At 38.4% G+C, this 14,893-nt stretch overlaps 1 protein-coding gene across 2 annotated transcripts in view; it reads right to left on the bottom strand.

Moving 5' to 3' along the window:
• DPP10 (dipeptidyl peptidase like 10) overlaps nt 1-14,893 on the bottom strand; it is a 433,982-nt gene that overhangs the window by 390,778 nt on the left and 28,311 nt on the right. The window contains exon 1 of one of the 2 annotated variants that reach the window (XM_064717810.1): nt 14,212-14,362. The exons of the other annotated variant lie outside the window; for it this stretch is intronic. The gene's annotated coding sequence lies outside the window, so the exon portion shown is untranslated. Of the gene's footprint in view, nt 1-14,211; nt 14,363-14,893 lie in introns of those variants that run through there. 2 annotated transcript variants of the gene reach the window in all.

Genomic DNA, 14,893 nt, shown 5'->3' with positions numbered 1-14,893 from the left:
CTGCTAAATTTACTGTCCAGCCACAAAAAGCCACTTTAGAAACAGCACAGATCCATGCTTTGTACCTACATCCCTAGAGAATACATTGGAGATAAGTCTATTACTGCCAGGAATGCAGCAAGTAAATCAAAGTTCAACACACTATCACCTCCAATTTCCCAGAGGCTGTTTCTTTTTAACCTAAGCCCTTCTCTCTGCCCTTTTTTCAGCCTGTGGTTGTCCTTCATGTTTGCTGTGCATTAAATAATTCCCATTGGCCTCTACCCACGAATACCTGAGACACAAGGAAGGGCATTTACTGCCACTTAGTTGGATCTGAGTATCAGCTGTGCATGCATTAAGTGCTACTTAGTGTGGTGGTGATGCCCTTCACAGCATCCACATGTACAAAGTTTGAGAAGAAAATTGCAATTTCAACTCTTTAACATCTTAACTCAGTGTTAAAAAATTAATTTGTGTATTGTTTGCTCTGACAGGGGATGTCAGACCACTGAAATCTAAATGCCACCTTCCTCCTTACTCCTCCCTGCTCACACTCAGCTGAGGGGTTTGTAAGCAACTGAAAAGCTTTTCAATAATGGACAATTCAGGCAACAGTTTGTTACCAAAAAAGTAAAGTGATAATATACATCTTTATCTATCAGGACTGCTTGAAAAACTAAAGTGAGAACTGCCATCAGGGCAGACACAGCTGCAAGATCTGGGTAGAGTGACATCTTTGCTGAAAAAACCCCTAAATTATACTAACAGTAAAAATAGAGGCAGGATAATAATCCCATGAAGACTTTTTCCCAAAGTAAAATAATTCATCACATATTTAAATACATTTGATCATTTATTCAAGACAAATTATGAGAGTATAAGCAAGAGAGTAGCAGGGTGAATTTCCCTTTACTTGAAAAGAATTCTGTAATGTCAATATTTAAAAGATGTTCTTTTTTCATACTTAATGAACAGCCATACACTTGCAGTCTAAAATGGCTCACTTTACACTAAACAGGCATCTCAGAAGGAAAAAAAGCAGTCTTCAAAGTACACTGTGAAAGAACTTTCACTTCACCAACTACTTGAAGCTACAGGAACAAAAGATACCTTTAACTCCCAACCCACATGAATTTATTTTGCTGTAAATCTGCAAACACACAGAAGCTAAGTAGCTCAGTATTGTAGTTGCACATGGCACAAAAAGTTTTTTCCAAATACATTGTTTTACATTATTTTCTAACAGTAACATAAGGAAGAGCACAAGATATATGGCACCATTTTGCCTCTTAGCTGAGGAAATGCAACAGGAAGTACTCTACAAAAATCTCCCAGCTGAGTTCATCTTTACAGGTTCTGATACAAGAAGCAAAACTATTAGCATCCCTCTAGAAACTTCAGAGTCTTTGAATGAGAAAAATGCTGTGCAAGAAGAACAACTAAATATATAATATAGATATACTATGACTATATTACTGTTACCATGAAAGGGTTTTTTTTAAATATACATATATACACAATTACTTTGTTATTTCCATTGGTTTTGCAGCTTCCTCTCAGATGGCAGCAGAGCCAGGGCCCTCCTGCAGGTCCAAGAGGATTTTACCACCCTAAATCTGCTCTGAAATACATGTTAGGATTGCCAGGAAACAGCATGAGAGGCCACAGATTTACACCACACCAGCCAGCTCTGAAGATTGCAGATTATTGAGCCAATAATCCACACAACTGGCTATTTACCTGGAGGAAAGTGCCAGTTCTGCAGTACTTTTTAGTTGGCCACTTAACATATTTAGTCACACTTTACTTCCTGTTCATGGTCACATACAGTTAACAATTAAAATTATTGGTGCCCTGGCACTCTAGGATAAGTGCAATAGGTCAAAATTAAATGGAAAAAAAAAAAAAAAGAATATTTAAACAGCTCCTGAAGTTTCAAGTCCAAAGGATTCTGGCTTAGGTGCTGCTTTCACCTTCCTAGGTCAGGGAAGCATTGGACACTGTTACCTGGGTTGGGTAATTTAATTAGGAATTGATGCTCTGAGCACTCCAAGTGCAGAGTTTTACTGCCTTTAAATGGGAAAAAATTGTTAAATTGTGGTAATTTGGAGTCAAACAAATGACCCCTATTTCAGGAACACCTGGGCACATACCCTGCCTTGAGTCACAGTGCTCTACACTTACATTCAAATAAGCTCTCTTAAACTGAGTAATGCACACATTCAAGCAAGTACTGACCTGGAGCTTAACTGCTCACAAAACTCAGAATAAGGAGGATCTATGCATTCAAGTCATGGGAAGTTTTACATTTTCATAGGACAATTTCTTCCTTCCAAACTCCTTTACACTGAAAACCTGTGACAACCTCCTTAGCACAGACTGTGCTACCTCAAATTTTATAAGACACAGAGTACAGGAAAATGTCTTACTAACTTTGTGCTCTGTTTTGAAATGCTTTGTACCATTGCTTTGCAAATTGTTTTTCAGTTTGGAGAATTGTTCCCTATATCCGTAGTCATTTTCTCTCTATTTTCCTATTTTATAGTGAAACAAAAGTCTTTAAAAAAAAGAAAACCAAAAAGAAAACCCTTACACATCACTGTAGTCACATGATTGCTTAATCCACACACATTTTAAAGGCAGGCTTTTAAACGTTCTGATGGATTTTCTCATTTCAATGTTAATTTCATTGCTTCATCTAAAATATGGTCTCCAGACCACACAAGTAATTATTTTGTTGATACTGGATCTTCTCCTCACTTTCATTCCTCAAAGTACAGATGTAATTTTGAGAAGTTTATGTGGCATTAGTGGGGTTTTTTAAAGCACAAACAATAATCATTCAGAATTTTAAGCAATCTACGGGAGATAGGACCAGTTATCCAAAGGCAAGCTTACAGTTCCTCTAACAGCATTATTTGTATCCTTCTCTTGAAAAAAATATTGCTCACAACAGGCACAAGCAGAACACCCCACTGGGTCTGGTACAGCCCAGCCCAGCAGTTCCTATGCAAAACATTCTCCAAAAAGAGGATTTCACTCTCAGATTTGTTATGCTGCAGAGCCCTAAGAAGTTCTCTTGTGCCCCAACCACTCTGGTTTACTATTAAGAACCTTTTCCTTTCACCTGAAAGGTTTTTGTGCCACCAACACCAACTCAAGCTGATCCAGCCCCAGCAGGGAAGTTTTGAGCCTGAACACAGTGCACCATTAGAAGTTAATTTTGTTCAAGGCTGAGCAGGATCTGTTCTAGTCTGGTAAACCGCAATACAATTGCAGCCAAAGTTTACTTTTTATTCAGGAAAAGCTGTGCAATCACAGAAATATTCCATACAAACTATAATTAAATGATATTGTATAAGTCAAGCTATTCATAGAATAATTTAGCAAAGCCCACAGTTTATATTTGAGCCTCATGTCTACTTATTGCATTGTTTAATTAGCCATGAGATATCAAGTCTAATATTGACCCCTAACAATTCCTTGTCAGAAAAATACCAATGCATTTCCACTAAATAATAAAAACACTGCAGCACTTTAACTGTGATGCATCTGTCTAATATTAACAAGACTACCACTGGAATATTGCTTTCCAGAAGAGTCATCCTACCTTTTATTAAGAGTTTCAAACAACTCAATCCTTGTAAATATTTATATAATATGCTAAATGGAAGTGGAAATAGATTTTTTCCAGTACAATGGACTTAATTACCATGATAAAGATGCAGCACATACCTGAACCATTCACTTACAAACTCAGCAAGAACAAAACATGCCAAACAGGCAATTAATCAAAGTCATTCTGAATTAAATCAAGGCAGTTTGTCTTATTGTTGGAGATTCATTTAAATGTCTTACATGTGTGTATCATATTCATAGTAACTGATGTCAAGTATCTTCTGAATATGACTGTTACTGTACTTATTTATAATAGAATGTGCACACCATCATTGATTAGAATACAGACTAATATATGAAAACCAAAATAATTTGTGTAGAGAGCCTGTGAAATTGAATTCACATCCAATCTGCTGAAAAAGAATTTCCATTTGACTCTAAACTCCAATTCACAATGCATAAACTATGGCTATTTATTACAGTGTTCTGTCATTTGTCACTTTTATAGAATACACCGCATTTTCCAGGCTATAAAATGCCTTAAAATTATGCAGCAATGATGTATGTTATCATTATTTTTTCTTTGCCAATGTTTGGATTACATTCAGCAGCTCAAAACAGGGCTGATTTATAATCTGAATAAATAGCAACATCCTTCAACTGTGTGTGTGTGTGTCTATGAAAGCTTCATTTACTTCCTGATTCTAAATGCTACATTCAAACCAAATATTTGAGCAAATTGAATTCAGAACATCTCACTGCACTGGACTGATGGAAGTAACTGCTGGAAGAGCACAACTTCCCTGCAAACACTTCAACAGGAGTGCAGTGCTGCCAGCAGCTGGTAACCAAATTTCACTGACAGATTCTCATTCAGAAAGTAAAAAACAGCTACCATTGAAAGTCTGTATAGCAGGCTCTGACACTGAATTCCTAAAGAAAGCTATCCTTTAGTAGTAAATTTACAGTTCAGTCACTCTGAATATTTCTTTCCTTCTCAACTACTTTGATGATCTGATAGCCTCAAACTTGTGAGCTGCTTTTCACTTCACAATTATCCCAGAGGGTCACTTTAGCTTGTAGTAAAGATGAAAACAATGAGGCTCCAGACAAATGTGAAGAGTTTATTAGAAAAAACTGCTACCCAAGGAGTTCAACAGAAACCTGTAAGCTCTGACAAATCCCCATACATGACTACAACCCTACAGAATAGATAACATAATGGATTTAATAGCACATTTCCTACCCCAGAGCAGTCATAACAAAGACACAAATACCCAGCAACACATTCACTGCTCTCACTGACAGCTGATACTGTTCATTTTGGGGGGTTTTGTTGTTTGGGGTGCCTTTGGTAACCCTACAGCAAATTACTCCTATAAACTCCACATCACACTTTTGTGCTGGGGAAGCCTGGGATGCATCCTTAAATCACAGCTGGACCAGTACAACCATTGCATTCTTTTCTTTGAAAACCAACTTTTTCTCTTGGTTTCATTTGAAACAGCACATTGCACATGCAGAAAGTAAAGTGTCAGCAAAAATACAAAAGCTCATAAAGGAACCAGTCTTACAGCAAAATTAATTTGTCTTCACATGCTAACAAGGCTAATTACTAAAACATCTTACTCAATTACAGAATTGGAAAAGATAGCAGAAACAGCCCATACAGATAAAGATGCTGTACCCTAATAATGTTCACCCAAAAGCACTGGGTGCCTTCTGAGCAGGGAAAGATTAGCTCACAGTTCTCTAGAGACATCTCATGCTAGACAGGCTTCCCAGCATGGCTTTCTTAGAATAAAAATGTTTAGACAGGTTCAGAAAGGCACTCCAGAGGAAACATATGTTGTTCCTGGCTCTAATGGATGCTCTGGTAATTAACTTTCACAAGGACCACAGGCATATCATTAAATATTACATTCTCTTCCAACACTTGTTTCTAAATATATTTTTGTACATCAAGGTAAAGAAGAATTAAAATTAATTGCACCACTTAAAAGCTTGTTCCTCCAACTTGTTACTTGTTCAGTATTTCCATTTATATGGCTCTGCTCCTGTTTTGCCTTCTGCTTCCTTGCTATTTTTCCTTGAAATTTTTCAGATTTTTAGGATGGGTAAAAGATTTCAAGAGAGCACCTGCATCTTCCTGAGAGTGCCATGGGGCAGGTGGGGAAAAGGCAAATCTGAGCACACAGGTACAAGGACATCACCCCACAGGACACTGCCAGAAGTGATAGGGGGATACTAGGAGAAGTAGGAAGGGACTAAGAAAATAAGAGGGAAAAGAGAAAAATAAAGTAGAAAAGTGAAATGAGGAAATATAGGCAAGAGTGGAAAAAAATGAGGGGTAACAGGCTGGGATTTCCATTGCACAAAGATGTCCAAAGGAACAAAATGAGCAGTTGCACTATCACCTCTCCTGAAAGAGTCACACGTGGCTGTGTCAATAATAAATCAGAAGGGCAAAATCAGAGAACATCAGGTTTGGGATGCTCTGCATGAATCACCTTCACAATGTAGTACAGTTACCTCAATATTTAATAATTTTAACTAAGTTTCCTCAACACCTTATTTTAAAAGGCAACAACAACAACAAAAAAGAGCAGATAATTTTCTTTGCCAGTATTCGTCATAGAAATAAATTTCAGTCACTCTGCACCAATTCTGGTCTATTCTCATAGCCCAGAGGTGACACACAAATATTTGTCATCAGGAATGGTATTTTGTAACTCTAATCACCAAAAATACATCATTTTCCTCTATTGCCTCTCCCCAGGAACAGCTTGCTGATGACACCAACTGATTTCAGCTACAGTGAAAGCTGTAATTGCTACACACAAGATTGCACCTGGAAGTGATCTGTGACAGCTACAGAAAGATGAGGGAGTGACTTTGGAGGTGGAAAAAAGCCAAGAGATTATTGTAGGGAAGGGGTAACCCTCCATCCCAGTCACAATAGACACAACATCTAAAAGGTGGGCCAAAAAAGATGCCATTCTTTAAATGAAAGGATGCAGGGTCATTCAGACCTCTGAAGAATTTTAGCAGCAGAGAAAATATTTCAAGTGAAGACAAGACAGCAAAGTGCGCAATGATGAGATTGAGAGTTGGCAGGATATAACCATGAGGAGAAGAAAATACACAACAAGAAGAAATATAAGAAAGCAAAAAGACTTTGGAAAACAGAGAAACTTTGATTTGTTAAACAGAAAGACACAACATGCCACACAAGACTACTGACATAGCATTAGACACCCATTGAATTATTGGATTATTTCTGATCATACACAAATAAAGGCACAGTTTTAACTAGAGAAGGACCTGGCTCTCTGACCTGAAATCCAGTCACCTAAGGAAAGCCACTGCCTCATGACAGACATATCAAGTGTCAAAGGCAACACCTAAAATCACTTTTTTGCAATGAAGAGCCTGTTGCTGGCACATGTAGGGATTTTCTGCTCCAATGCTCTGGTGCTCTCACAATTAGATGGAGCTGCAAGCACCCAAGCTGCCTCTCAATCCAACCCAGAAGGGAAATGTGAACATTTGGGGACATGTCCCTCCCTGCCTCACCTTCCAGGAGCACTGAGGAAAACTCCCACTCCCATCTTTTTATGAACTTCAATTCACTCTGCTGATCTCTGGGAAAGTTAATCTTCACTCTCTAACCTTCAAAAAGAACACGAGTTGACAGTAATTTTCACACCACACATGAACATAGCTTGAAAGGTTTTTATGAGGCAGCAGGATTAATCTCCTAAGGAAATGTGAACAGCTGGGTGGTTTTTATTTACTCAGAAATACTGATTCAAACCTGTGGTCCTCTCAATTTTTGGAGATACAACAACTCTTCAAAATAATTACATTAAGTGTTTTTGGTTTTGCAGCTAAATATTTGTGAGATTATTTTTCAGCCTTACAGCACTGATTTTCAGCAACATTCAGAGTCAAGACATTTATTGTAATACATGCATAAACCATATTTTATGCTAAAAACAGGCTTGAATTTCAAAAGAATTATGTTTATACTGATGAAAATCTCATTAAATATGAAAGCCACAGGCAAAATGGAAGAGATGCTGATTTTCTTTATCTGTTAGAAGTGGTGCTGATTGCTTTCAGAGCTGAGAAAAATGCTAGTTTCAATGTACTCTCCATAATCCATTTATCCCTCTCTGGAGTTACAGTCGTTTGCCTTCCAGCAGGCAGGAATTGCCCCGTGCTGCCACCGGGAGGCACAGTCAGATTTTACAGTTTGCAATTTCTCCATTTATGTCAGAACAGCCTGTCTGAAGAATCTGACTAGAAGATATATTCAGCTTTGTTCCAGCAGAAGATATGAAAAAGTTATTCAGTGATTTAAAAAATTCCAAAATTCTATCCACACAAAAATATGAAAGCAATCCACTGCCAGAGTAGATCTTAGCTATTTCAAGTTGAAGTGTGAATTCAGTTTGACATGAAGGGACCACCCAAAAATCTTTTTAAGATGGATTTTTTTTTAATGATGTCCTATAGGTGGCTAAAATCAAATACAGCACTAAATGCTTCCAGAAGGGGTTAGAATGAAAGAAATATAGAAAGAAATTTTCCTGGTAAAAAATACAATTATATTCTGTTAATTGGAGAGCAGAAGATGAATGATCATTTCATTAAAAGCAAGCATGGAGCTTTTAATTGCAATTTTAATGCTGTAGGCTATAAATAGATCTGAATTCAATGGCAGAAGTGTTGCTGCTATAAATTATTTTGACTTCAATTATGCTTAAACCACTTAGAAAACAAACTATTATTTGATAAAGAGACTTGGTGCAGCTTTTACAAAGTTGCAGCCCTTTAAAATTAATTTTCAACTCAAGTCTCTTCCACAGTGTGATAAAGAGGAGGGAAAAGACTTAAAAATGTTTGAATATGAAAGAATAACAAGAATTTGAACACTGTTAGGAATCTCTCACTTGGAGAGAATTGTGAGAACTGTTTTTTGTGAAAGGGATCTGTGATACTAAAGATATGCAAGTACAATGCCAGGCACTGATTCGTGCAGCCATGGGGTTTGGGATTGAATCCACACATTGGGCTGGGCTGCTCCAGTGGGGTTGGAGCTCCTCCTCCAAAATTCTACCCCAGAACAGATGTGCCCAGGGTCAGGGTCTGTCTTGCTCTGCCTTGAAACAGGAGAAGTCTGAAGTGCACATGGAGCAACTGTTGGAGCACCCAGTTCACAGGGAACCTGGCCAGGAGCCTGACAGAGCTTTCAGATGTCACACCTGTGGCTCTCTGCAGCTTTCAGAAACTTTGTAATAAAAATGCAATAATGCAGCATCCCAGACTAAAGTGAACTAATTCAGGACTGTAAAATGCAGCTGTTATATTTTATCACTTTATCAAATCCCATTATAATTTAAAAAACAGAAATATGCTGCACAGCTTCCCTGTAGATGGGTAAGTGCAGATACAAAATCTGCTTCCTTCTAACTGAAACAGTGCTCCCTGCATTTAGCTAAAACATCTTCCAAAACTGCTTTGATGAATGCCCTCAAGAAAATAGGTGGTTTAGGAGACAGATAATCTAAACATGATTCAAACCAAGTGTGGTATTATTGCTGAATTGCTAAGAAACCTGATAGCTAAAGTACCATGTTTATAATATTTTAGGAGAAAGTATTTCAAATTAACTTTAAGTAGAATAACCAATTGCTATGAAACAGAGAAGCTAAAGACAAAATGTAATAGGTTATCAGTTGGGGGTCTCTCTGTGTAGCAGGGAGCAAGTGATCTAGACTAGTGTTTTCCAAAATTTATCTAAATAAATATGGAGAGAGACAGATTGGCAGCCAGCTGCAATTTACCACAACATCCAGAGGAGTTAAGTACTTCCATCACAGTCAGCAGGAGTTGGATGCTTTAGAAAATCACATTAGGCACCTAAATGTGTGAAGTGCATAAATATCTTTCACTTTACAGCCTTTAGTTTTCAAGTGCCTTGGTCCTGTAGTTCTCAAATGGGAATAAGTGCATTTGCCTAATTCATGGGGGAATAGGAAAAAGCAATGAAGAGCGTGAGGTGTTTGGATCCTGCAGCAGTGGTGCATAAATGCCATGGAGGAAGGACAGACAGGGCACAAAGGTGACTGGATGTGAGGGTGCCATCAGGAACACAGCACAGAGGAACACTGTGCAGTCCCAGCCAGAGAGAAACCAGAGGGTAAATGGGAATTATTTAGCAATTTTTCAGAACATACAGCTGTCAGATCCTTCCTATGAAATCACCAAGTGAAAATGTCCACTCTGAAATGTAGCCTCCTGTCACTTTTCATGGAAACAAAGAAAATATAGGTACTTCAGTACCCTTTACATTGTGACCAATCTCTTGGGAATCCCTCCTCACATTTTCTACAGATTTAAGCTTTTTTGTCTTTTCCTTTAATATCTGTATAATTATTTTCCAATCTAATAACAAGCTCTCCATCCCACTAACAGTAATAACCATCAGGGCCAGCATCCACCCACACCTTCATCTCAGAGTCCAAAAAGGCAACAAAAAAACCTGTAATAAATTTGTAATTGTCATGGCAAATATTCCTAAAGATTTAGGTTGCCATGATTAATCAAAATATCTGAGATCAAACTAACTTATGCACTTAAATTGTCCAGTACTGTCTTAAGTATAAAATCAATCCAATCAGTAATTCACAAAAAAATCAATTCTGCATACACCAGAGAAGGCAGGTATCCATTACATAGTAATTGTTACACAGCTGCTATAAATGCTCAATAAAGAAAAACGGCCTTGAAAGCCCATCAGAACTGCTCCCACACTTAAAACTCATGGGTTGCACAACACTCAATTAAGCCTTCTCTTGGTAAGCTTCATTTTCTTTAAAAGTGAAAATCCCATGAAGAAAATAATAGTATTTTAGGGTGGTCCCTAAGTGGCGCTTATCATGGCACCATTGGCTGTGACTGCATTTCTCTTCACAAAGAAAAGCAAGGCACAACTTCCCAAGGATATTTCTGGGAATCACAGTGAGGAACCTCAGAGAAAGAAGAAACCGTTCTTATCTCAACTGCTGCTCCTCTTGCTGTTCACAAGTGGAATGCATTGTGGAACATTGTTTATACCTGAAGGGAATTGGTAATTGGATTCTGGCGTGAGTGTTTTGACTCATTGACCAGTTGAATCCAGGTGTGTGTGTTGGGACTGTCGGCTGACAGTCACGAAATTCTGGGCAGTTGAGTGGAGTGCTTGTGCAGATTCAGTGTAATATAGTATAGAATAAGATAATATAATAAAGTAATTAATTAGCCTTCTGATATCATTGGAGTCAGATGCATCATTTCCTCCCCTTCATTGGGGGTGGCCTTACAATAATTGACCACCTCTGCTGATTCTAGAACTGTCCAGCAAAACATATCCTGCTTGGAGAAGCTCAGAGGGCTACTGAACCCCAAACCCAGGGCCATCAAGTGTGCTTGATGCTGGGGTCAGGTAGGCACAGGACACTTTTAGTGAGGAAGTGCACCCACAGAGTTTTAGAGTTGAGAAATTTCAATATTTCCACAGGATATTTAAAATTATTACACTAGCAACCATACGTGTTCTTAAAGACCTTGATACAAACTTAAAAAACCTGCCTTTGCTCCAGAAGAAAATTCTCCACTATGATAAATCTACAGGGAAGTGCTTTGGCAAAATATATAACATTTTTCTCCCCATAGTGTTTACTAGCTTGAACATAGTTTCTCCCCATTTGGTTTCTTTCAGTCTTCTGCTTTCTTCCAGAAATAGAGGAACATTTATGTTCATCGTTCCTCTCTGCTCCTGCCAGCAGCACTATATCAAAGGCAGGAAAGCACATCGTAAATAAATGCTATTATTGCTAGAACAGTGTGAAAAACACTGTTTCAGTTCAATGACCAAAAAAGATGAAAAATTAATTTCAGGTCATCCCAAACTGAACAAGCCTTCCTGGGCCAGCAGGTTTATTCCTCTAGAGCTTCTTGGTTCTGCATTTTCAGCAAATTCTCTAAGTACACTCATAATATTTATGTCAAGGCCATTAATGAATATATTAAACAAGTCTGAAGCACTCCATTTTTTTTCCTGACCCATTTATTAGAGAGTAGAATGGTTCAGGTTGGAAGGGACCTTAGAGATCATCTTGTTCCAATCCCTGCTGCTGTGGACAGGGACACCTTCCACTGTCTCAGATTGCTCCAAGCCCTGGACACTGCCAGGGATGGGGCAGCCACAGCTTCTCTGGGCACCTCTCCACCCTCATAGGGAAGAATTTCTTCTTTGTACCAAATTTAAATCTACTCTCTTTCAGTTTAAAATCTCAACCCCTTGTCCTGCCCTGATAAGAAGTCCAGATGTTACCAGATGTGGCCACCAGACCAGCCCACGTGGCAGCCAGAGGAGCATTACTGGGGAGAGGCTTCCAAAGAGTTTCTTGCTTTGCTCACCCTGTTAGGTTTTTATTCTTGCTCACATGGATCAGGCAAGACAACTAATGCTGGTCATGAGAGAAATTACTAAACAACACAATATGTATTAACTCTTGTCATCACAAAACCTGCTTCACAACCTTAAAAGATAACTGTCAGAATAAAAAGGCTTGACTGCATCTGCTGTACACTAAAAGCCTGTATCCCATAGGGAAACCAGCTCCCAACCAATTCCTGGCATTCCTGCTATTAACCCTCTGGAGAAGTGCCTGTCCCTCTGTACCACTGAATTTCTTTTCTGTTATCCTCACCAAGGTCACACAATCCTTCCTGCAGGACATCCCACACCACACTGACAGCCCCTTTTACCTCTGCATCTTCAGCAAATCACACCAGCACACTTATATCTGTGCCAAGGCATTTCACACTGATCCCAAAACCAGTCAGGGAAGCTGCAGCACAACCCTGAGGTTGCCACTTGCTGTGTCCCCATAACCGCAGCCGTGGCTCCACCACAACCGATGGCTCCTGAGCCTCCCATATTTCACAAGCATTTGGGGTTTTCTGCCATACAAAGTTCCAATGGCTCAGCTCACTGATTTAGGGTTTTCCAGTTACAGCCATTTCCACTGGCTTCTCGGCTCATTAATGTAATTTACCATGCAACTTCAATATTATTTACACTGACTTTGGTTAAGTCTTCCAGCAATGGTGAACTAAGCCCAGACAGGAATTGAACTTTTTTTCCATTAACAAATCAAAACAACATTTTCTTCCCTGAAAATACTCAATTCTCTTAATTAAACTGCCCAACTTTTCTCTGGCATTTGTTAATTTATCTGAAAGTAAGGAATATTTTATGAATTTATATCAAAGAAAATCTATTCAACCATTTTTTTACATACTTGCACTGAGTTAATTCTTTACAATCAACTAAATTCTGGGTAAGATAAACACACATATGGTACATGAGCCTAAACCTTCCTACGAAACTACACAGTTATACTAGAAAACTACAGAGAAGCTTTTCCTTTCTTAGCTCCTAGCAAGTACCAATCATAAAAAAAATTTGATTTCTAAGTTTCAGAAATAAAGAGCAGCAGATAAATTTAGCAGTATCTGGATTTGCAAAGTAAGGTGTGAAGCTACATCTTTTAGGACCTAAAACAGCAAACACCTGTGCCTGCCAAATGGCCCTGTACTTCCCTGAATTATTCTGTATTTCAGTGTAAAATTAACATTGCATTATAGGCTACAGCACATAAACTCTTGAGAAAGAAATGGAAGCTTTTGAAATAAAAGGTTTCACCTTCAGAACGAAAGCAAAAATGTTTTCAGTAAATCTAATGTTCAATGCTGTTATCTTTTTATATGACCCACAACCAAAAACCAGATACCTTATCTCTTCAGCAGCCAGACAATCTTACTTGGTTTTCGAGATTTTTCTTCCAAGCTGGAAGCATCAACTTTATATATAATAAGCTATCCTTGTTATCTTCCTTATCATAGACCCCTATAAAATACCACAAAGAACTGGATTTTTCCCATTGCCTCTTAAACATATCAATATTAGTGACAGAAGTTTGGCTTAGCCACCAGAAATCATATTCCTCTGTCACTGCATTTTTAAAATGACACCCAGCCTCCACAATCTGCATTCACAGAACTCTAAGCACATTTAAGCTAAAAATTATTTGCATAGTTACATTTAAATTGCTTATTTTGTCCCACTTCTAGTGCAGTATCGAAAGACAAGGAATTTCACCCAAACAAGCCCTAAATGTCATAATAACAACCTCTGTCCTGCTCACTCTGCACTACAATAACTCTTAACCTCAAGCAGGTCCACACTAAAATGTTTTTTCCAAACAGCTAGAGAAGAAATCTTGCAAGAAACTCTGGACTGCCTACACTGCATTTTGTTGGTTATTTTGCTTGAGCACAAATGAAAAAGAAATGTAGAATAACTTTGGGAAAGTTACTGAGAGCTAAAATACAAATCTGAATCTGGTCTAACACGCAGTAGTATGAATCAAGAACCTTCACAACTACCAGTTTTGATAAAACAGAATAACAAACACGAAAACTAATTCAGAACATTCATTTTGATAAAACAGAGTAACCAAACATGAAAACTAATTTAGAACATTTGTTCTCTACCTTAGAAGATCACAGGTGCTCACTCCAGCAGGTCTCACCCAGGCAGCAGCAAGTATCCAGAGAGTTCCCAAGAATTTTCTGGTTCAGGGACAGTGACACAGAACCTGAGGATTTTGCACCAAATTGTGCACCAGGTTAGCAAAGCTGCCCACCAGGAGAAACCGCCCTGGGTGAACAAGCCTGGAGGGAAATGGCAAAGCACCCTCAAAACAAGGCTTTATACTGGTTTGCCAGGTGATCCTCATCAGCAAATTAAACTGACAGGGAGCAAAGGGCACCCTGATTGGGTACAGGAGGAGAGCCTGCCTAATTAACATTAGCTAGTTAAGCTAACACCTGGGTACCACAAACTGTGTGCAGTCAGAAAGTAACTTATTTTTATTGATGCCCAAACAGGATGGAATATAAACATTTGCTGTCACACATGCATTCTCTGCAGATCAAGAATACTTTAAATCACTTGTCAGCCTGTCATTTGACAAATTAGTTAATTTATCAAGACACAGTCCACTCTCCTAAACCTAAATCTAATATTTTTTTCTGCCAAAAATCACAGATCAAAGGTTTAACTAAAGACTTAACAATGAGACAACTCTTATAGCCAGACCACTGAATTTTCAGCCATGGATATAATTTTTATGATTTGATTGTGCATGAATTTGGGCTATAATTTATGGGCATC

Source organism: Zonotrichia leucophrys, chromosome 7 (genome assembly GCF_028769735.1).
Source record: "Zonotrichia leucophrys gambelii isolate GWCS_2022_RI chromosome 7, RI_Zleu_2.0, whole genome shotgun sequence".
Classification (NCBI taxonomy): Eukaryota; Metazoa; Chordata; class Aves; order Passeriformes; family Passerellidae; genus Zonotrichia; species Zonotrichia leucophrys.
The sequence above is the reverse complement of the archived record's forward strand: the minus strand, read 5'-3'. Positions and strand labels throughout refer to the sequence as shown.